Here is a 24653-nt window from a genome sequence, read left to right on the forward strand (position 1 = left end):
AGCAATTACCCCCAAAAATGCCCTGTTTATTACTACTATGTTGTTCACACTGACAGCATTGATAGGTTACCTGCTGCACTCAAAAAAAGATAAAACAAACAAAGTAACATGTTTACGCTAGTTTCTGATGTGGTTTTAATCTTATCCTTTCACTGGTGATCCACAAGGAAAAGAGGCTGAAAACTGTATGTAGCAGGTGGCCTCTTTTAGCCTTTTTTTTTTTGATGTACAAGTTATAACAAGCCTTCTTTAAGCCAGATGCAAACTCTATGCCTCAGTTACTGTACACCCCACAGGAGATGAGTAGTTTCAACATTTTTATTTATTACTCCAGCCAAACACATTAGCTCCAACTTAACTGTAACTTACTTGCAATGTTGTGTGAAGTCTTTAGGATAGGACATTTTTCATTTTCATTTCATACAATGCCAACAACATACTCTGAGTTGACACCTACCGTGGTTTGTCTTTTGGGGTTTTTTACATCATAATTCACAAGAAATTGGTACTTTTCATGTAACGGTTTTGTTGTTTACTACACTGCTACCACAGTGTTTTACCAATTAGAAGGAAGAACTTATACTGGCCAAGTTTATGCACCTTACGTGTTTTTACTAGCAGTTTCACATTACTGCCATTCCTAAAATTCTGTTCAACATTGAAGAGCTTTTCAAAAAGTTCATAAAAACATATTTAAAATACATCCAATACACAAAGCTTTAAGTAAAAAAACCTTACTGGACCTAAAAAAAAATAAAAACTCCTATTTTAAACAAAATTCTAACAACATGCTGCGAAGTCTTGCTCAAAATTCTCTTCCGTGTAAAAATTTCATGCCAGCACCTCTGACATTGTTTCAGATGGCTTAGAACTTTAACACTTGTAAGGCAAATCCAGAATTCCAAATTTACAGAAAAACTGCATTTTCTCATTATCTTTCTAGTACATGCTTTAATTTCTACCTCTAAAATGTAAATTATTACATCTTAGCTACAACATGCATTATGCACAGAAAATGCTGTATTTTGTAATTCTGTGGTCCAAATATTTACATGTTTATAAATGCTAACACACAAACACCTACACATTATCGAAAGCTTAAATAAATTTTCTAAAATCAAAGGATCAGTTCCAGTCCTCAAAGAGAAATATTCAAATATAATTATTCAAATGCAAAGCAAACGTCTATAGTTTCAGAAGTTCTACTAAGCCAAAAAATAATAAAAAAATTACAATAGAACAATTTAGTCAGTGCTCTAGGAATTAGTAAAACTAGTCTAGGATTAACAGTTGAGGCCTATAAGAATCCCGTCCATGGCCTAAACATTTGTTAAATTTTTAAAAACAAATGAATTGTGTTAGTGCCATGCCACTGGTTTTTAGAATGCTTTATTTGGCTAAAATACATGTTACTTTGCTTGTAAGACAGCCGTGCAGTTTGGTCTGAATGGAATTTTACTTGCACCACCAAACTTTTACTAAATCAGTGACTGAAAGACATTTATGGAGACATGCGCTACAGTCCAAATTGTTCATTTTTAGGATTTAATGGAAACACAGACAATTTAAGACCCAATATATTTATGTATCAAATCCTGAAATCGCTTGCCAAATCAAGAAATGAAGCAGTTCTTTAACTCTTCTACTAACATATTAATCTGACTGCTCATGGCCTGTTTCTCAAATTCATAAGAAAAACCCCATTCTCAAGTGCTTTTTTCCCCCAAGTCAGATGAGTCACAAAAAGGTAAAGTGAAAGTTGCCAGAGAAATTTAAGTATTTGCTTTATCCTCCCCTCTAAAACATCTGTTCCCATGAAAAGAAGGAGAAACTAAGTCAGACAGTTCAGTTGCTGGCTGCTGGTTCTCCAGTTCTGCTTTTGTTCCCATGGCAACTGATGCGGCATCAGGAAAAACAAATAAAATCAAAAGGATAAACAACAGCCGAGGGTAGAAGTGCTATTTCACAAAAAAACCCACAAACCTCTGTACTCCATAATGCTAATAAACATAAATTACAACATTAGAGGCCCTGTGCTAGAAGTCAAAAACCAGTCTGTGAAAATAACCACGGAAGTATTATCTGAAGAAATCAAACTCTTCATTTATAAAAGAATCTCCATAGCATGAAAACTCTTCATCAACCAGCAAAATCCTTCTTCCTTCTTCCCCCTTCCTATATAAGAACACACATATATAATGCCATACACATAGTTATCATTTATTTGCTCATGCATATCTGGCACCATAATAAATGGGCTTGACTCAGCCTTATTTTAGAACAGAAATAGCTGGTTTTTTGGTTTTGTTTTTTTTTCCTTTCTGGGGAGCTCAGCCCTGAACTGACACAAGCACCAGAGATTAAATCCAAAGTATTCTCAGTAAGTACCACCCAGTCATAGTTAGAATTGGCCGCTGCCTCAAGAGAAAACAGAATGCTTCTGCTGACTGGACAAAACTTGAATTGTACCCCTGAGAGTAAAATATCGCAAAATGTAAGAGATTCCTTTGGTCTATGCACTGCCCTTCAACTCCGCCGTTTCCTGGGCAGTTTTTCCTTTTGAATGTTTTTCTCCTTTGATCCTGAAACTTGTTTTGTTTCTCACTCTGCTGAAACCAACAATAGGTTACAGCCTACAGCTTACAAGGATCTTATTTTTTCATCCACATTTCCAGCTAGCTTGAGAGACGATTACATACACCAATATACACACTTAATATAAACGACACTGCAACGTGCAGTCAGTTCAAGGCTGCTGCTTACACATGAAAAATATACAGATTAGGGCTAAGCACCAGGTATGGGATGTGCTATCTTCAATCCTCCCCTTCCAATTTTGACAATATTTGAGATCCAGACTATTTTAGAAACGTATGATGCCCATCTTATCAGCTATGGTATTAGAAGAATTTATTCAAGAAGCAGAACAAAAATATCCTCTTCCTCAGAATTAATTTCCTAGAGCTGGAGAGAAGGTAAAGAAATACTTAAATGTCAGGAGTGGGGAAAAGACTGAGTTTACAAATATCACAGGTGATACACCTGAAGACTAAATATACACACACAGGACTGGGAAGAAAAGGGACATGGGAAAATCTGTAAGGCTTTAGTTGCAGTACATAAAATTATTCTCTATTACATTACGTTAATGGCAGAATGCACATTAACAATGCGAAGAGAGCGCATTAAGGAACCAAGAATGAAGGACAGGATAATCAGTGATGACTGAAAATAATTGTCGTGAGCAATCAAAAACCAAAGATCATTACCTTTCAATCCCTCACATAAAATCATTAGGAAACCTCAATATTCATTTAAATCTTAGAAGAATTTTCATATTTTGGGCTTCCTTATTATTCCATCTACGCAAATTATCAAAGACAAAACATCAAATATTAACAAAAAAATTAACAGTAACTAACTCAGAATAAAGCTCCATTTACACAAGTAATAAACATTTTGAGAAAGAATTTCCCTCAGAAATCAGAAGTACAAAGATTTAACAAATTAACTGCATTTCAATCACCACACTCAGCGACCACTGATAAACACCTCTTCCATTAATATATTTAATCATTCTAAGTGCATCGTAATTTTGCTCTCTGCAGCACCCAAGGAAGATTCCACATTTAACCCAGCACCAAGTAAAAAGCACGACTTCTTGTTTTATATTAACAGACTACTGGGTTTTGTTTCACTGGGTTATTTTAGTTCCAATATGATATTTCAGTCGTTTCTGGAATGACAAAAAATTGTTTATTCTATTTACTCTTCTATTCCAAGTATGACTTTATAGCACTTGGTCATGGCCCAAGCCAAAGACTTCTATATACTCTCATCTCATATGGGAAGTGTTCCAAAACTGATGATTCCTTTCAGTTTTATTTGCTTTTTATTCTACTTGACAGGGTGACCTGAATTAATATAGTACCCTAAATGTTTTCAGTTTTGTCCTTTTTTTTTTTTTCACCCAGAAATGTGTCAAACTTGCATTGCGACTGCTGCTGAACTGATGTTTTTAGCAGAACTATGCATTATGACTGCGCAGGTTTTGGCTGGGGTAGAGTTAATTTTCTTCACAGTAGCTGCTATGGAGCTATGTTTTGGATTTGTGCTGAAAACAGTGTTGATAACACAGAGATGTTTTCATTATTGATGAGCAGCGCTTGCACAGAGTCACAGCCTTTCCTGCTCCTCATCCCTCTCCGGCAATGGGCTGGGGGACACAGGGAACTGTGAGGGGACACGGCCGGCACAGCCAACCCCAACTGACCAAGGGATGTCCCAGACCATGCAGCATTGTGGGGGAAGGGACATTCGGAAGGAAGGGGGGACATTCGGAGTGATGGTGTTTGTCTTCCCAAGTCACCTTTAGGCGTGATGGAGCCCAGCTTCCCTGCGGATGGCTGAACACCCACATGTGATGGAGAGCAGTGAGTGAATTCCTGGTTTTGCTTTCCCTGTGCGTGCCTGGCTTTTGCTTCACCTATTAAACTGTCTTTAGCTCAACGCGCAAGTTTTCTCACTTTTACTCTTCTGATTCCCTCCCCCATCCCACCGGCGGGCAGTGAGAGAGCAGGTGCATGCTGCTTAGTTGCCAGCTGGGGTTAAACCATGACAATGATTCCAATAGCTCTACCTGATAGCAGGTAATTAATTTAGAACCCATCACTGCGTATATTTAGTTCATGTTACTCTCCCTGCTTCCCTCTGTTCCATGTGCATTACTTCAAATCCATCAGTGAATAATTTCATGCAGCCACTTAGTTTCCCGAGACTCTTCCAGTTCAGTTTGATCTTTTCACAAGCACAGTGGGTTTTCACCATGGTAAAACTTTTTTCCGTTAATAGATAAACTCAGCCTGTACTCTGCAAGGTCTTTTCAAATCACATCCTATTAAAAAAAAAAAAATATCCTGCATTGCAACCAAGCCATCAAGAAATCTGACATCACTCATTGTAAGACAAGCTACTCAGCAGCAGAAATTAATATGGGTCTCATGAAGCACGTTGTCGGTAAGCACTGTTTGAAAGGTCTTAACTAGCGTGAAGTCTTAACTTACTTTCAATCTGCATATGGATGCTGCTTTTTCAGAATAAAATTTAATAAATAAGTCATAATTTCAGTAAACCAAAAATCTATAAAGCATTTCGTGAATTCATGCTAAAAGTGAAATTTTCTTACAAAATTGGGTATATACATGAAGAAATCTGATGCCCCTTTGCCTATGTAATGCAACATTTTAGACTCAGTTTTGCATTTTTCTGTTCATAAACACAAATATGGATGTTCAATAAACAAGTAATATCCTAACTTTTATTATGATACTGCAATGGGATAGGTTACAGCCAGCTAGCTCAGGTCTAGACAGACCCAGCTGAAAAAGACCAACTGCAAAAGAAACAACTGTCGTTTCAAGAAATTGAAGAGACACAAAACAAAAGGCCCACTATGCCCTCTTTTGAGGGGAACAGTTTAGGTTTGAATTGTTTTGACCTGAAAAATCTGCATTAACAGATTCTATGAATGTACTTCTATGGCTAGTAAGACAGGCAAACAACTCACAAGTACTAGTCATTTACTTGTCACGCTACTTTCTTCAAGTAAACCACCGCAAACTTTAGAATTAAAAATTATGAATTAAAAAAACGTGACAATTAGGCATACCAGCAACTATCCCTTCTTACCAAGCCAGAGAAACCTTTCAACACAGTACTAGATCACTGTACATCCAAAACCATATATAAATCTTCATTTCTTGACATTCTGAGATCATAAGTAACATTCCTAAGCAACACAGATAACATCTCTAAACTGTTCCTTTTTTTTTTCCTGTTAGGCTACTAAGAACTATCTACCATTCTATCTAATGCTATATTTAAACAGGGAGCACAGTGCATCTCCAGGCTGACTAAATCCTAACATAATGAAATGCAACTTTTGCTTCTAAACATTAAATACTGTATATCTCAAAAGTCTTCTGAAACACCTCTGAAAGAAACTGCGTGTTAAAGTGTTTATCAGTGTTTTCCACAATCAGCAGTTCTTGCTAAACAACATTACAAGTTGCAGTGCTATTTTCAGCCAAGAATACTGGTTTACTATTTCCGGATCACCTTCTCTGCCATGGGTCTCCCGCCGAAATTAGCATATGGGTTTTTCCTAAAAAATCTGAAGTGACCATTATAAAGAATCAGACTTGAAATTTGGCACTCAGATAGCTCTTTAAAATTTAAGCAAACTTTTACAGAAAAATACAAATTATTTATTGAGCTATGAATCGCCAAATCGTATATGGAAACAGACACTTATAAGGGGCTGCTAAACTAAGGAATAAGATTCTGTGTATAAATAGAACATAATATAATTAACATGAAGATTTATACACATCACCTAACTATCGTAGCACTCCAGTTATCTGTATTACTGGCTTTGCCACTGGAAGCAACAGCAACAACAAACGCTGAATAATAAACCCTTCCCTCAGTCCAAGCTTTACGTTTTATAAAATTATTAATAGAATGCAGGCCAGTTCTGTTGAGGTCAATGTATGAAGAAAAAAAAAAAAGTAACTCAGCTTTACCAAGTGTGTTAGATCCCACCTACCTGCATTTCAATTTGCTCTTACAACATACAACACAGATCTCTCCGTAAGATGATTGCTTGTGTATTTATTTTAAGCCGTTTGCAAGATACCAAAACTCCAATAATTATATAAATTAAGAGGCAAATTTTTAAAAAGTGATTGTCCCACCTACATGTCTGTTTCATTATAAAGTCTTTACACTATTAACATCTCTCTCAAAATATATAATTCATTTCCATGACTGCAAAAAGACTGCAGGCTACATTTAAATGCTACTCTAAACCATTTATATCAACACGATAGACTTTGAAATATGCTGTATATCCATAACATCATAATTGTTAACACTGAAAACTTACTGGCATCTGCAAGAGTCAAAAGATCATAAATTTACCTCAATGATAATCAGAAACAGCTTGACGCATAGAAAACATCTCTTAAAAACAGGAAAGTATTCCAAGCTGCTCTGTAGCTTTACCATGTACAAATAAAAGGGAAATTACCTAAGCATGAACAGTTCCTTTTAGTTCCTAATGAGAAGAGAAAAAGTGCATTTTATAACTGATCGCACTTACTAGTGCACTTACCATTAGTTTCGTGTTAATAAGCAAGAGTGAGTTCCTCCTTTCCCTGCATGCCCTTTGACTACTTCTTTGCACGATAAACACGCTTTTTCACGCAGTCGTAAAAGACTACTTCCAAACTAACCCTCTGGACAAGCTCAACCATGGAATCCATACTTCCTACTCTTGTTCAAACTATGTTTGGTTCATTGAAGACAACTTGATATACGTTTAAGCCTTAAAGGGGGAAATAAAGCTTGAAAAGCACTTCTGGAAAAGAAAAAAAGATGACAACTGCAGAAAAATGTAGTGCTAATATCACAGTTAAATGCCAAACATTAAAGGACCTTCAATAACAGTTTGTTGTCATTACAGGAATATATTCTTCCCTTAAGCCTGTTTTTCTTTTCTAAAATTTACTTCTCCAAACACTCTTCCATGCACTAAGTAGCAAGTAAACTATACAAACCCTTTAATATTGTTTTTATTTTGTAGCTGTTGGCATGTCAAAAAAAACCTAAACAAACAACAACAAACACAAAAACAAACCGCCTTGACAAATGGAAGGCCTCCAGTATGCTATGCAAAGACTTGGCAGTTTGGGACATCCCTATTTTGTGTTCAAACATTCACCCACTTTGCTTAAACCCTATTCTCCAAACCTTTCTGCGATACATCCAAGGTATGACTAAATCCGAGTGCTTTCTCTACTAAGTTGCCAGGAAGATAAAGAATTGCTGAAATGTATTATTGTGATTTTTTTTCAATAATCTATACCCTTTCATTTTCTTTTATCAAGACTTTGGATCTCAGCTGTCTTCCGATTTCTCAGACTTTCTTTGGGACAGTAGCTTTTTAACATGGTCTATATTGACAATATGATGAAAAAAATTTCGATCAATGCCTGCCCTTGTCCAATTGTCAATGTTTACTAAGTAGACTATTCCCAATCGCCGTGTGGGGTGAGAAAAGCATCTATTTACTTCTTTAGAGTCACATTTGAGGTAATTTCCCTGAAAGAGCCACAATGGAACTCTCTATTGTTTCTAACATTAGACTTGCTAAGTTAAAAAATAATAAAAAAAACAAACCAGAGGAATTCTCCTCGCTCTGAAAGCTCTTACAACTGTGCTATAAATAAATTGTTTCTGGCATTACAGCCGCTGTAGAGGTTAGGTCCCCAAATGATCTAAATATTGAGCGCTCCTCTCTTCTGTCTCACTCTTCTAAACCACACGGTTGTAGTTTCAACTATTATCTCTGATCTAGCTCTTTCATCAACATTGAAAAGAAGCAGTGAGGTGCTTAAGGGTAACTCCAAGTATGAAAAATGAGCAGAGCTGCAATGGAAAAATACTGGTTTGCATTTCTTATGGTTCGGCCTTTTTAAAATTGCTGTAACTACATAGAAAAGACAACAGCTGCAGGGAGTCATAATATCTTTTATTAAATCAACTGATACAGCTTGAAAAACTAGACCCTCTTTCAGGCGTGTATGCCTGATATTTTTATCTCACTGACTAACGAATGCAGTAAGGAACCTTCCTTAATGGCTTCCCATCTTCCTGGATCCATATATACAAAGTAAGAATTTATTCACATATTTCCTCAGGAATACTTTCTTATCTACATACCAGGTTATGAGGTAGTAACTTACAACATACTGGATCAAAAGATGTGTAGGAGTGGGCATTTTGGGCCCCCTTTTATTCCCAAAAGAACTAAGGATACTTGGAAAACTGAATTTTGTAGTCAAAAGTATAGTTCTCCTTTTAGAAGTTCCAGTCACAAGGCCAAGCAAGGATACAGCAAAGTTATCAAACTAAGTGTATAAACTAGTGGAAATGCTTCACTTTATTCCTAACCTGGAAAAGCAAAACTGAAGGAGGGTGTGGGGGGGAATCAACTAAATCAACTTTACTAACACAGCTTAGATATATATTACTAACCAATATGTCTAGGTACGTATTTTGCACATTATACCAACAGCTAAGCTTACCCATGTAAGAGTACAGTCTCATACATCCATTATTTTTTCCATGTGATACTCCACAAGACTGTGCTTACTACTATTTTACTACGCCATCTTTTTGTGTAATATAATTGCACGTTATACTTCTGGACTTTCCTCCCAAAGCACTAGGCATACAATGCATGAAAAACACAAATTTCAGCAACTACAGTTTTAGCAAGGTAACCTTGGATAAATCTAACAAAGATTTCTTATTCATAACAACGAAAGCTACCAAAGGACTACAAAGGTTGGCTGACATTACAAAACCTTGTTACGTAAAGCAGCCTAAAAAAGTATTTAAGATGTATGTCACTGCTCATCCTTACACTTTGTTTCTTTGAAGTTCACAGTTTATCATTTTATTCAGCATTTAGTTAAAATGAAATATTTAATACTGAGGCTGTTCTATGATGCAAGCACAGCTAAAATGAAATGCCTCTGTGGCTGCAGTGACCAGATTTCAAATGCAGGTAGATCAATAAAAAAAAGCTCAAGCACAGCCTCCATGTGTGAGTAGAATGGTTTATAATAGCTTCCAAATGACTATGTGCTTGCTGTAACCAGCTGTTCTTAAATTATGAATATGCAACCAATTCATGTTAAAGCCAAATCCCAGCACTATTTCTACAGGGAAATCCCAGTAGTTTTCGCTTGTTCTACATGTTAGTTCTGTTAAGGATACAAATAGCAGTAAGCTTCAGAACAAATAGGACCAAACTATTGGCAGTTCATGCGCTAAGTCCATTATCACAGCAGGGGTTGTCAATCTCTAGAACTTTCCTATAACAGCTCAGGCAATAGAACAATGATCCCCCAGCCAAAAGATAAAAAGAAAAAGAAAAAACACAAAACAAAACAAAAAAAAAAACCACCTCCCCATCACACCCAAAAGCCCCTCTGCCAAGCACAGGCTTTTCTGCTGCGGCCAATCAGACCATCAGCCCTGACCCGCTGGAAGGCTTGCATAGAGCTTCAAACACTTACAAACATCAATCATAAAAACAAAGACAGGACACCGAATTATACAGTATTAACCTCCAGGGTTTGCATACAAAGACTTAGATTTATTTATGTCCTAGCACGTTAAGAGCTTCAGTACACTGTTCTTTACACCAAACTGGCTGCCAATTTGATGAACCTCTCTGCCCTCAGCAGGAATACAGTGTCTTTGATTAATGAGTGCATGCTTGTAGAAAAGTGTAAGAACAGAAAATGGGGCAAAATCCCAACAATTATGTCCCTACGCATCTCGTGGACTGCTGCAACAATTTTTGTCAAACTGGTTTTCTTCTGCATAAGAACAGACTGACAGCTGAGAAAGGGGCTGTGGGGTTATTTTGCTGATTATATTTGGATACCACACCCCACTGTTTTAAAATAAGTATCTGATAAAATGCAATGCATTGTTTATTAAATAATCTTTCAGCGTTAGAAAAAACATGAATTCATTAATACAAATCGATTAACAGATAGGGTCACAATCAAAAAAAGTTAGCTACGTACTCAAGTTAGCTACGTACTCAAGTTAGCTACGTACTCAAGTTAGCTACGTACTCAAGTTAGCTACGTACTCAAGTTAGCTACGTACTCAAGTTAGCTACGTACTCAAGTTAGCTACGTACTCAAGTTAGCTACGTACTCAAGTTAGCTACGTACTCAAGTTAGCTACGTACTCAAGTTAGCTACGTACTCAAGTTAGCTACGTACTCAAGTTAGCTACGTACTCAAGTTAGCTACGTACTCAAGTTAGCTACGTACTCAAGTTAGCTACGTACTCAAGTTAGCTACGTACTCAAGTTAGCTACGTACTCAAGTTAGCTACGTACTCAAGTTAGCTACGTACTCAAGTTAGCTACGTACTCAAGTTAGCTACGTACTCAAGTTAGCTACGTATTCACAGTGAAGGAAAAAACACTCCCTAGAAGATTTCAAAGTTTTAGCTTCTCATCCAACAGTTTCACGACTGAGATTCAAGCTCAAAAACAGCTAGGCAGAGTATTTTGTGCCTTTAAATCACCGTACTCAATAACTATTCTAAAGAAAATCTACCCTACACTTCCCATAATTTGCAAGAAAACACTGGTAGTGTTCTCCATTATTCAAAAACTAAAATTCTTCATTATCCCTTCCAGCAATTCCAGAGGAGAAGTTCTGTGTGAGCCTCCAAAAAGAAAACAACATTATCTGATGGTCACTGCATTACTTCTAAACCTACCTTTGTTTTTAAGATTTTATACTGCAAACAGTACCTGGGACAAGGTTTTTATACTCAGACGACTCAGGACTATTGCTGATGTAAACAGTCCATCAAGTAGACCAATTTTTCAGATGGTGCCTTTACATTTTTAGTAGTTTGAATTTTAAGGGTTTGTGTGATTCCTCCCTCAGGGGCTAGAAAAATCTCTGCAATCTCTTTTTGCAAACTACCAAGGCTTAACCCATTCAGCTCTTTACAATGCCTGACCTACATCAAGTGAAAAGAGAGCCTTATATCCTTTTACACACAGAAAACAAGACATTCAGGAGGCCCTGATGGGTGTGAGTAGGGAGGCAATGGGAGAGATTTCACGTTAATAGCAACAGGCATCATCCTTCTGAAAGAATGAAACGGTCACTGACAAGCCCAGCACATCTTTTTCTAAATCCATACTTTCAGAGACTATGTCTGAGAGATCATCTGTCACTAGGTTACGTTTAAAAATGTATATACTTTCTTAGATATTTGTCTTTTCCCCACCGATCTGAAAAACATTCACATAAAGAGAGAATAAACTGGTATTAGGAATCTTGTCAAATGCATAAATCAATTCTGTTAAACTAATCAGGGAAAAACCCTGTATGCCTTCCTTGTTGCTACATTAAAAAACTGAAAAACAAGCATAATACTTCCTCACTCTCTGAGGGTTTCTTTCACCCGGTGGTTTCATTAAATGCTAATACTGCAATAAAATAAATCCCAATTTTTCCTCCCTCCCCCAAAAAAGAAAAAAAAAAATCGAGATGACACTGTAAAATTAGTAAGTTTTTTACTAATTTTTTTACCATTTTACAAATTTTTCTACCATCAACTGTTTCTGATGTTGGTAAAAGACAAAATCCTTCTGTACATCAGAGTCCTTATCTGTGTAACAGTGAAATGAATACACCCTCACCTTCACAAAAGTACTAAGAAACACAAATGAAAAAATTAATGTGAACATACTATTTTCCTTATGTCAGTCTCCTGGTGACTCCTTGTTGATTTGTTTGTTGATTTTCTCCTTCCCTTTTTTTTTTTTTTCTTCAAATAAGCAAGCAAAAACTGGGCAAGTGGGGTGGAGGAGGGTCTGTTTAATCTTATTAATATAGTATCCTTGTTTACTTTCCTCATCAGTGAAAAGCAAGCAGGGAAGAACTCCAAACTCCCAACCCCTATCACTCACTTGAAGATGCACTTTCATTCTGCCATTACACAGAAATAATACAATAAAAATAGTTTTAAAGTAAGAATGTAGCACTATAAGAAAAATTTTTAAAAAGCCTAAATGTCAGTCAGAAAGAGGACCTTTTGATTTCCTTCTTTGATGCAGTGGGGAAGATGATCTGTACCTACATTTTGAATTCTGCATGTTATCTTCACCACGAACTTCCAATTCCTTTAAAATATGTTGACCAACACATACTTAGTACATTCTGTCAATGTTCATAATGTTGCAAACTATCCCAAAAAAAAAAAACCACAAAAAACACTGCTGTCCTTGACAACTGTGTCAGCATCTCTTCTGATGGCAATTTACGATCGCAAACTAGTTTATAATGTGGTATGACATAATTTTCTGAATGTACTGTAGTAAAAGAAAATTAACTCAAAAGCTGAACCACAATTTGGAGAAAACTGGTGAACTTTGGGGATCTTCATCGGGCCAAATTATCTAAGTGAAAAAAGCAAAGTACCACTCTTCTGTAATCTTCTATTAGAATAAAGTTGACAACAAAAAAAACCCACCCAAACAAAAAAAATCCAACTACCATCAAAACCCAGTATTTGGTTTTATTCAAAGATACCTGTACTAGAGACTGAGGGGGAGGAAATCACAATGAAGCAATCTGAACTGTGGGATGCCCTTACTCCTATGCGTCAGTGTGTGTGGCAAATTGCTTTTTTTGGTTGTGCTAAATCTACCTCTCAACAGCTAAAAATCTCTTAATACCAAATATGACATTATAAGAAAATTACAAAACTAAAAGTAGTCAAGTACTAATGCCTCCTTTCCCTAAATCAGGGAGATGAGACAGAAAGCACAAACTTCCTTTTCTTTGCCACTGTGATGTTCCACATATTGTGTAGGAACAGAAAAGTAGCAACAAAGACATTAACAATTGCAGTTCAAGCTGGGAGTGACTGTTCTGTTTCAATTCAATGACACCACTAATGGCTTCTTAGCAGTTCCATGAAATCAACCAGCTGTCAAGTCGATGCATCAGAAGGAACAGTTATGCACTCCCATAAGAAAAAGCAACACATCAGGATGTTTTGCAAAACATCTGCTCCTTTACACTGCAGTCCTATATAATAAACATGCAAACAAAGAAAATGAGAAAAAGGGCAAAAGGACTAAAAAGAGAGACTTCCATTACTTTCTTTTCAATTTGCATTTGCAGCGACTTCCAAAAAGACAACAAATTCAGTCTTCTAGCACTTTCTTCTTATCATCAGGTCAGTATTAAGATTAAACAAGTGTACTGCAGTGGTCAACCCATGCTTATTCCCTCCATAATATAAAAATGTTGCTAATTTATCTTTTGAAAATGCAAAGCACCTTATTACACGTTCATGAAAATCAATTATTTCTCACCAAAAGGTAAAGAGCATGTATTAAGTTATCTTTCCCCTAATGCTATTCAAATAATTTTACAACGTTATTGACAACCTACAATAATCTACAAAAACGGAACTTAAAAAACAATTACTTTTTGTAGGAACAGTGACTTCTAAGGAACACATCACTATGGTTTTTATAGGATGAGAAATACCAGTACCACAATTCTAGTTTATTTTCAATGTACATTAGTCACGAAACCTTATTTTGTGCCATTCAGAACAGACTTTGGGTCAATAATGAAAAGGGAACATTGCGCGATCCTCTGAAGAGATTTCTTACTCGCCCAAGAGTTCCACTTATGAAGAACTTTACCACAACCTGATATTAACTCCATTGCTTGCAAAGAATTGGTACCATCTATGATTAAACAAATATCCCCTGCTTGAACTTTAAAGAGATCCTTTAACCACTCCTAATGCTTCCTCTATACACACTTTACAAGAATTACCTTGGCTACCATTTTCTTAATATTATGTAGTTTATTGATTTTGCAGTATTGTGACAAAAACGTGTACATAGTTTATTATAGTATTATGTAGTTTATTATAGTGTACGTAGTTTATTATAGGTATGAGACATCAAACATACTATCATTTTCTGAAATTACTTATCCTGTTGCTCACCATTTATAATCTGTCAAATCTTCTAGACTTTTGTTGCATGTATAATTTAGAACCATCTGTTGTACATGCTTTCAACTATTTAAACATTTTCATCTACCTAATATTCACATAGCTGGCAAATACTCAATTCAACCACTTTATGATGCATTAAAACAAACAAACAAACCAACCAACCAACCCACTCACACCCCTTGAGGTGAGTAACTAAGTCTCTGACATTTGTTCTAACATCACCTTAAGGACACACTTCAGGTACATCATTCAATACTGACTTGGATAGAAGAAAAAAAAAAAAAGTCTTGATATACTTACAGCTATTCCTATTTCTATATTAACTGTTGTCAATGTTTTTCCCAACCCCGAAGACAAAGAAAATGCAAATTAAATACAGGCAGTTTCATGTTCTCATTAGTGTCACTGTAAATATGCAGCAAGTAAGATGAGTATAGGAAAAAGAATGGAACAGAACTTCACCTACAATAGTTATTCCTTATCAAATACCTTGTGTTTCACTAAGTCATATCATGTGACCAGAAAAACTTTCATAAGATTTAAAAAAAAAAAAAAAAATGCAACTGAGAAGTAAATTAACAGAACAGTACTTTTTATTGTTTCCCTTTTCACAACAGCTGACACAGAGCTTATAGCCAGAGGTAAAGAGATTTTATTTTTCTTTTAAATGAGCTTAGCATAGTAACTACATTTTGCCACCCGCATTATATAGTGTCTGGAACATAACCCAAACTACATGTAACATATATATATATGTACTTCCAAGCAGAATCTTGTAACGATATAGCTTAATAATTTTATTGCTTCCAATTATGCCCCCCAAATTTATAATTTAACTGTGTATTTCTATGTTCCTCATCCCAAGTATAATTTGTTTATTCCTCAGGGAAGATTCTGTACCGAGTGTTTCATGTAAACCTCATGTCAGATTACTACTTTCTGTAAACAAAAATAATGCAAATCCCCAGATGATTCGTTATTTAACATAAGAACTTTGGAATGTTTTTTTTAGCAACCAAACAGTTTACCAAGCATTACGTATTAAATACTAAAGGCCAGGACAAAAAAAAAAAAAAAAAGAGGGGGCGGGGGAGAAGAATAACCCAAAAGCACAATGATTTCTCTACCTGTTACAAAACCACACACCAGATAAAGCAGCATATTCCTAATGCTCCCTGAACGTGCAGTCTCGACTAGGAACCTTCCTCTCTAAAGTGCGGTTTACAACACGCTGTATCAGGAATTCCGGGGGAAAGCACACTCTCTTGGAAAAATTCCCCTTAAACTTTATATGACGTCACTGTCTGTCCCTGTAACGTTTCCTAAACTTTGAGTCTTATCCAAAAGGACTTCAGGATTTCCACTCGTTCCCTCCTAACAGAGACGGGCAGACTTGGGAATAAAAATTTGCCCAAGATGGCGAAAGGCTCGTTGTTTAGAGGGCAGAAAAATGGAGGATATTGTAATATACACAAAGGGATAAATTTCAACAACTCGGCCCCGGGCCGCAGCTGCCCGTTTCTCTTTATAAGGAAGCGACGCGCACAAAAGATGAAGGCGGCGCGGCCCGCTGCGGGCCGCCTCCGCGGAACGGAGCAGAGTGGCCCCGCTCCCGGCCCGCCCCCCCCCCCACCGCCCCGCAGGCTCGGGCGCACCTACGCACCCGCGCAGAGGTACGCGGTGGCCCAGGGACGCCGGTGCAGAGGCAGAGCATGCTCCGGCCGCCCCCCCGTGCCCCCATCCCAGCGGCCGCTCCGCGCGGCCCCGCCGAACGCCTCACGCTGCTCCGCGCCCGCGCAGCGCCGGCCGACGCGGCGGGGCCGGCCTGACACCACAGCCGCGGGAGGCGACCGAGGCGACTCGGAGCGGAGTGCAGGGGAGCGGGCGGGCCGGCGCGGAGCAGAACGCACCGCGCCACACAAAAGAGCCGCCCGCCGGCCCAGAGGCTGCGGCGGCCGCCAGCACGGACGTGACCGGCGCCACCCGGCCGAAGGACGGCGCGCGGCCATGAGTAAAGTTTAAAACCGGTCGGGTTGCGGGCCGTCCCGCCCCGGGACGGCCAGCCCCTGCCGCTTCCCCGGGACTCGACACCCCCCCCGCGCCCCGCGGCCGCTCCGCAGCCCAGGCCGGGCCCCGCGGCGGGACCTGCACTGGCGGCGGGGACGCGGCCAGCCCAGCACAACAAAGAGGCGACGGGCACCGGCGGGGAGCGGCCAGCGAGGTGGGCGCAGCCTCAACCGGAGAGCCCCGGCACAGGCTCAGCGCAGCAAAGCGCCGCCACGTTCCAGGCGTTCGTCTGGAAGAAAAACTCTCCCTGCACCGTACGCGGAGCCGGGGAGCGGCCGAACTCACCTCCGCGGTCCGGCGGCGCGCTACCGGTGGCGGGGCCGGGCTATGGGGCGCTCCGGGGGGAGCGCTGCCCGCCTGCCGGTGGCGGGGCCGGGCTGTGGGGCGTTCGGGCGGCGAGGACGGGCTGTGGGGCGGTCCAGGGGCGCGCTGCCCGCCTGCCGGTGGCTGAGGGGCGGCCAGCCCTGCCCGGCGCTCTCTAGAGTCTCGCGCAGGCGGGGGGCGGGGCGGGAGCGCGCGGGCGGCTGTGCGCGCGCGCGGCGGTGGGAGCCTCGCGCCAGGCCGGGGCCGCCCGGGGGGGGAATTCGGCCGTACCGGCCGCCAGTGACGTCAGGTGGCACCGCACCCGTCCCCACAAAGGGTGGCTGGTCCCGGGGGGGGGAGGGGAAGGGAAGGTGTCCCCCTCCAGCCCAGTCAGTAACGACCCCCCGCACCCTCATCTCTGTCCCCAAAAAGTTACGGACGGTGCGCGTGTCTCAAACGGCGACAAAAGGGCGCAAACCGCGTTCGGTCATTTTTTAACGATGACTTTGTCGGTCGGGGAGATGCACGGGTGCCCACCTCCAGCACCTCAATTAACTCTTACACTGCAGATCAAGTTCAGGTAAAAAAAAAAGAAATTTTGATATAGCAACAAGGAATCTGTTCTAGCCATCTACTAAAAAAAAAAAAAAAATAAGGCGACGCATTTCGAAAGAGAAGACATTTTAAAGAAGCCTCGCAAGTCAGAAATTCACAAAGAAGCAACATAAACTTTTATGCTCTAGAAGAACTAGATAGATTAAATTCAAGTAAAACAGGCGACAAGGGTGAGGGAATTGCATTAAAGTTACGGGGAAGCATTAAAATCATTAAAATCCACCAGCTATTGACACAAGAATTTTTAAAAAAAATACAGCACATCTTTTAAAACACCGGTGTTCTCGCCCTGCCTGACACAACCAGTATGCGTTATGTGTACAACAGCGAAATCCGCGCTGCCCGGCCGCCGTCCCGGTCGCCTCCGCCGGCGCCCGCGCGGGTCACAGCGCCCCGGCCGCGCTCCCCGCAGCCCCCAACGCCGCCGCGACACCGCGCTCAGGCAGCAAAATCCAAGAGACTCCAGTGTGAGCCACTGAAAATCATACGTGCGGAATTCAAGAACACGTACAGCCTGTTAACCTTGCTAAATACTACACACAAGCATTTTAAAAATCAACATTATTGCTAAATAAAGCTGATCTCAGCATAAAGAAATATGCATATGTAGAAAGATGTCATTGTTTTCTGCTTCCTCTCCAGCCACTGGCTGTGATTTTAATTGTGCTGGAGGATCTTCATTAGTATTAACACATGGGGAGATTTCACAAAGCTGCTTCATTAGGGGGGGAAAAAAAAAAAAAAGCTTGGCAGAGTAGCTCTTTTTGCATGCAATGAGAATGTCAGCCTTACCTCGGTCATTTGTAACATAATAAGTGCAAGCACAATGATTGCGATGCAGGAACACTGGGGGAAGGGCAAAAATGCTGCCTAATACGGATATGAGAAAAGAAAGCTTCTCATTACACAGTAAAATGTATGCTAAAAATTAGTGAAGATGATGTCTCATGAGACTCATGCTAAATACATTAATGTGCTGATATGTTTTTAATTATTATTTTTGTACTAGTTTATTTCATTCCCAGGATTCACATCCAGCAGCAACGGTTTGCTCGCATTTATTGATTTTTTTTGTCCGCCACATTCCCGGAATACAGATTTTAATCATTTCACTACACCACACTCAGTAATTTCATTAAAAACTGGAACCTTCCATCCCCAGAAAGGCATTTAATTTCAATGACACACAATTTCTTTTAGCAGCAAACTGTCTCAACAGTAAAAGCTGGCCTAAGGTTCAAATGCATAATTTAGTCCTGAGTTCTCCATGCTCTGCATTCCTTTGAAGCTATAATTTGACTAACTACCTAATAACTGTAATAAGGACAATGATTTCCTTATAATATGTTATTAACCCATATTTAATTAACTCGGAGGCCAAGCTCTGTACATGTTTGATTGGGTCAGTACCTCTCTAACCTCAAAATTTACTAATAATGGTCCTGAAAAAAAGAGTGTGGGATAAGAATGAGTACGGGTACAATAAATATCTGGTTTTGATCACAATGTTATGCATCAAAAACTCATGCATTTTCCAAGACAACAATATTGTCACTCAGGAGATAAGAGGATTTTTTAAGGGGAAACAAACAATGGATTTAGATAATTCACTATCAAATTTACTGCCTGTTACGTACATATTTAGTATCTCTGCTTGTAACATTTAAAATAAATTCTAGTACCTGTTATTATGATTACCCTAAATAATCATTCTAAATATTTTTTTTGCCATTAATAAGCCAAACCCTAGTATCTTGTGAAAAATAAAGACGTGTATGTTTGGACAACGTTACGTAATTTTTGTTTTCCGTAATGTTCAGGAGGACAGAATTTATCCACTTGAGTACAGAACAGGCCCTAACACATCTCCTCTTCACAGTCAACTGTCCAAAATCAAAGCACTATGATATATTTCGCATCAAAATATGAACAATATCTTTCTCATTACACTGAATATTAATTTGGCCTTCAGTCCATAATTTTAGGTAACTAAATAGTATTTTATAGTCTACAACAAAATACGTTTTAAAAGTTACTGGTTTTCCATTGGTCACAAACAAATCAGTTTTACTACTGCAAAACTTACTAAGGTTTTAGAAATGTATTAGCAATTCCTTTGTTTCAATATGCTTATCTAACAGAAGCTGTTGTTAGTGGATGCTACTGATGCATTTAAAACGATTAACTTATTACATCAGAAGGGTTCCTAGCTTTCAAATTTGGCTGTTCTCCCCCGGGCAATATTAAAGCTGTAATTTTCAAATTTTAAAAATGCAAATTCAAACTGCAGCATGTATACTACAAAATCAGGATTCTTGTTTTACTTTCTTTGTATGATGAAATAATTACAAATATAGTTAGCTTTTGCATTATTTTCAGGCTTCCAGTGTAAGTGCCATAAAAAAAAAAATATATATATATACACCATGTCAGAGTATTTTTTGTAGTTCTTCTGTTTTTTCTGCTATGCTTATTGATCCTATCATTAATATTTCTTTAACTAGTTGCACCCACCTATGCATTCATAAACTTAATTTCTGAATTGGGAGAAAACAGAAATAAAATCAAATAAGCTCCATATTTACAGACGTGTAACCTCACACATTTGAATAATTATGCTGATGTCACTAGGATAATTTACGTACCATACATAAGCGTCTGGACGGTCAAGCCCAGAATTCCTCTGGGGCTGTGTAGGTGGAGTTCACGGTAACAATCTCCCCAAAGGCGAAGCCAGTTTAAGAGGTTCCCCTCTTCCCCACCCCTGTTCACAGGTTAACAGCGTGGGTTACAACCCTTCATCTGTACAATTCAGCTGTTTGTGGGGCAACACTCTAAGGTCTGTGAGTAAAGTTAAAACCCACACAAACATTTCCAGAGACTGATCTTGTAACATGGTCTATTCTAGGCAGACCTTCTTATCCACCTGAAGAAACAAAAAGTCTTTGAAAGTGTTTATAAAAGGCTATGCAGTATTTACTAGAGGCTCAAAACCATACTATATACTTCTGTTAACAGATGTCCTGGAGTAGTGTTTGCAAATCATGTACTTTATTATTATAAAATACATTAAGATGGATTTGACACACAGTAAGAACCAGCAGGAAGTTACCATCAAAGAAAAAAGAGTTTTTGCAAGGTCAGTAGGACTAGTCATTCCTCCGATGAAGGGCTGAAATAGTTAGCATTTAATGCATGCTATTAACAAGGAAATATAAAGGTCGATTTTAATAAAAAACGGAATGTATTGTTCAATGTTGATATGCAATCTATGTCTTAAAACATTACATTCGAAACAAATAACAGAGTAAACCAGTTAAAAGCATACCCTTTTTGCTGAATTTACTCTGTGTTTAGGAGGTTTATTCTCATCACAGATACTTGTTGGCATCACAGAGGTTATGCTACCCCTCTCTGACAGCTGCTTATACAAGTTAACATGTCTAAACACTCCTGGCTTTACGCTCTTACACCCCTGGTTTTATTACATCACCCTAGAGCGGTCAAATGAGGATCTGCTGCTCCTCACTGTAATGAAAGAGTTTAGAAGTACAAAAGGCCAAGGAATCTTTAAAAGCACAAATACGTTTATATACAATATCAAACAAATGTAACAGCTTTGCAACTGGATTGATGTGTTCACCACTAAGTTGCTTCCAGTAAGAAATGCTGGTTACTTGCTGAAAATAAGTAGGTAACTTTTCTTCTAAAGCTTTGCAAAGGTGCTGAGGCAAATGAATCCCCAGAAGAACAGCTGTAACTGTTTGCAGAAAATACATATTGGAAGTCAGATGATCTGAACGAGGGCCAAAGTAAGAACTTCCACAGGATGGGAAAGAATTTAGACTGCAACTTCACACATACTGTCAAAGCCTAAAGATCTTCCCTGAGGAGCTTCTGCATCAGCCTATGTTACAGACAACAAATACGCTTACTAGAAAGTGCACTCCTCTCATCACAAATTGCACTGTGAAAGAGACAAAGTTAGCTATGAGTTATTTCATTTCCCTTCAGTCCTCAACTGTTAAAGGGTACTTCTACTCTTCTTAAAATATAGATAAATCTATGATTTACTCTGCCAACCCCATTTTAGCAGACTCATACTCCAACCTCGCCTTCTGTAGCTCCTCCACCATCTCTTTCACATCTTCTCCTGTCTGAAAGCCCAGTGTGAACAAAAATAATATTTTTATTAACCTTTTTAATCACAAAACATGGGAAATATCAGCTAATTCTAAACAATTAAATTATTAACCCTGTAAAAGTAGATAGACAAAATAATATTCTTCACTATGTCCCCTCTATACTGGTATTCTCATTCCATTTTACAGTTAAAATATATGGCTCTGTCTTGTACTCAGAACCAATGTTTGATTCTAAGTACTAGATTGTTTTCAGCTGCAAGTTGTTTGGAGCAGATATCCAGGATGTAATTTTGACCCTTGGAATGAATGAAAAATAAGCTAATTTTAAATTTTTCAGTCGGGTAATAAAATACTTCTACATTAGAAAAGACTTAGGTTACTTTTTTTCTGTTTGACTGGAAAAACACCAGCCTCACCAATAGTAATGTTAGCAACTAAGGTAGTGAACATCTTTTATTACCACAAGAACTCACATTGTTCTATCAAAATCTTTGTAAAATAAAATGACCAGAAGAGATACATAAAACCAAAAAATCCGGGGGAGTTGTGGCTTTTTTTTCCCCCTAAGTCTTTTATAAGAAGCAAGACAGGGAAATACAAACTTGCAAATCCAGTTTGTTTTTATCTTCCAAAAAATCAGATGCTTTTTGCTATTTAGGTATATTTGGCATTTCCCCTTCCCTGTATAACTCCATGAAACACCTTATCAAATAATTCAGTTAATTTTCTTTATGTCTATGAATCTCTCTTTTTTCGGGACCAAAATTAAAGCTGAGTTTTCTCTGATGAAAGAATGTAGCATGGGTTGGGGTTTTTTCCCTCCTGTTGCTTCTTTAACCACAAGGATTCCAAAAAAGCCCATCTCAAAATTTAGTGTGGATGTGCAGTAATTACACCCACAAGTGAAAAGACGCTCTTTCAGGGCAGAGTACAACAGCTGTTACACGAGGCTACACAATAGTTTAGGACAGGAAGTGATGGCATCACTTACTAAACTATAGCTAAGCAGGAAATAACCTTATGTAATTAGCCAACTTGGAATCTGGCCAGGTCACAAGGATTAAGAACTCTTGCAAAAAGTTCAGCACACTCTTCGTTAATTGTCCATGAACTTCATTTGAAAGCACAGCTTATTACGACTGCATATATAGCACAGTATGCACCGAAAGAAGCTATCACAAATTATTTTGTCACTATATACATATTAAAGTTGGACTTGGGCTATTAAAGGTAAGTTACCTTTAGTGTACTTTAAGTAGTTTTATCTATAAAATACTATGCAGTTGGCTACCTTTAAAGCTACATTGAATTTATACATATTGTCTAGCTGATTAGTATATTAAAACAGAGTAATACAGAATTTCTTTTCAACACTCACCAATACTGTGACACAACAGAGATGGTTTTTGGTTGGTTGGGTTTTAGTGTTTTGTCTTTCTTTTTTTAAAGATATGCATGCTGGCCAAATTTTATTTTACCTGGTGCCTGTAAAACCTTTAGTTTTGAGGCGCAAACTGACTTTGCTCATGCAGCTCAGATTCTTAGGCTTCTAGCTCTTCTCTTACTCTATCCTTATTGTGTTTAAAAATAATGTTGCTAAAGACATTATAAACACCCTTTTATCTTTTAAGAACTTAGTGAGGCATCCATAAAATAGAAAACATATAAAACAGAATAAGGATAACTGCAAGAAAGCTAGCCTGGAGGATAAGTTGGAAGAATTTACAAAAGCATGCTCATAAAGAAAAAAACGACATCCTAAAATGCCATTCAACCAACATGCACATGTATGATTGATCAAATTAACCCCTGGTACCTTTCAGTTACAAAAGCCTCCATTAACTACTTCTTCCCAGAAAATGATTTAACTTAATCTGGTACTGTATCATTGCAGATAACGTCATTGATTTGGTTACATATGGGGGGTACAATAACTGGTGAAGTAATTTAAGACAAAGTATGCAATACGTCAAAGTGCTCTGACTCATGTCTTCAGCCACTGAATTTTCCAACAATACCATTAAGTGAAAGAAATACAGAGGACATGGGTCTAATGTCCAAGAAATGTCCTTAGCGTAACAGAATCAACCAATTAGTATATGTCATTTTTCCCCTGTATTATAAATGCTATTCTAGATGAAAGCTAGATTCAAAGGTAAATTATACAATGATCCTTAAAAGTTACATTTAGTTGTTCTTTCTTCATTGCCTCACAAACAGTAACCCTTAAATTTGAAAGCTGCTAATGATTATGTCCTTTTAGGGTAGGCTAAAGGTTGGACTCGATGATCTTAAAGGTCCCTTCCAACCTCAACAATTCTATGATTCTATGATTCTATAGATAAGGACTGAGGTAGACAGAACTAAGAGCTGAAACTTTGTGATTCTAAGTCCTACAAAATTCCACCTTCCAAACACCAGACAAAAACTTTTTAGGACAAGTTTTGTACTAAGGTTAGTTGTGCATGTTCGTAAAGAAATACACATTCAAGAAAGTGACTGTTTTCTAGGAATTTGGTTTATAATAATACAGTTTGTAGAAGAGTTCAGAAGTATTCTTCCTGAATGCAATACTACTGACATATTTGTAAAATGTTTGCCCTATCTCCATGGCTTCAGAAACTCTCGCTAATCCACTATTTCTTAATCTGAGCACATTTTCTGCATCATCAGTTTGATTTCTCAACTCTTCACACTCACTTAGAAACCTCAGAACATCATCACCATGCATGGCACAGCATAACCCAAATACAGATCAGGCTTCTTTCAGGACTAGATAGTGATGAACTACAGATCTAGAAAGTATTACTGCAGCTATCAGAACTTGAAAATTTTTCAAAGGTATTTCTGAAAGGATTGAAA

At 38.4% G+C, this 24653-nt stretch overlaps 1 protein-coding gene across 21 annotated transcripts in view; it reads right to left on the reverse strand.

The window, feature by feature from the left end:
* Window positions 1-17225, reverse strand: part of BAZ2B (bromodomain adjacent to zinc finger domain 2B) — a 150979-nt gene extending 133754 nt beyond the window's left edge. For 16 of the 21 annotated variants that reach the window (XM_074596142.1, XM_074596140.1, XM_074596139.1 and 13 more), the window contains exon 1: window positions 17014-17224. The gene's annotated coding sequence lies outside the window, so the exon portion shown is untranslated. Of the gene's footprint in view, window positions 1-17013 lie in introns of all 21 variants that reach the window. The other 5 variants (XM_074596138.1, XM_074596128.1, XM_074596123.1 and 2 more) reach the window with 3 other exon arrangements.
* Between the last annotated feature and the right edge of the window lie 7428 nt (window positions 17226-24653).

This window comes from Larus michahellis, chromosome 7, assembly GCF_964199755.1.
Source record: "Larus michahellis chromosome 7, bLarMic1.1, whole genome shotgun sequence".
NCBI lineage: Eukaryota > Metazoa > Chordata > Aves > Charadriiformes > Laridae > Larus > Larus michahellis.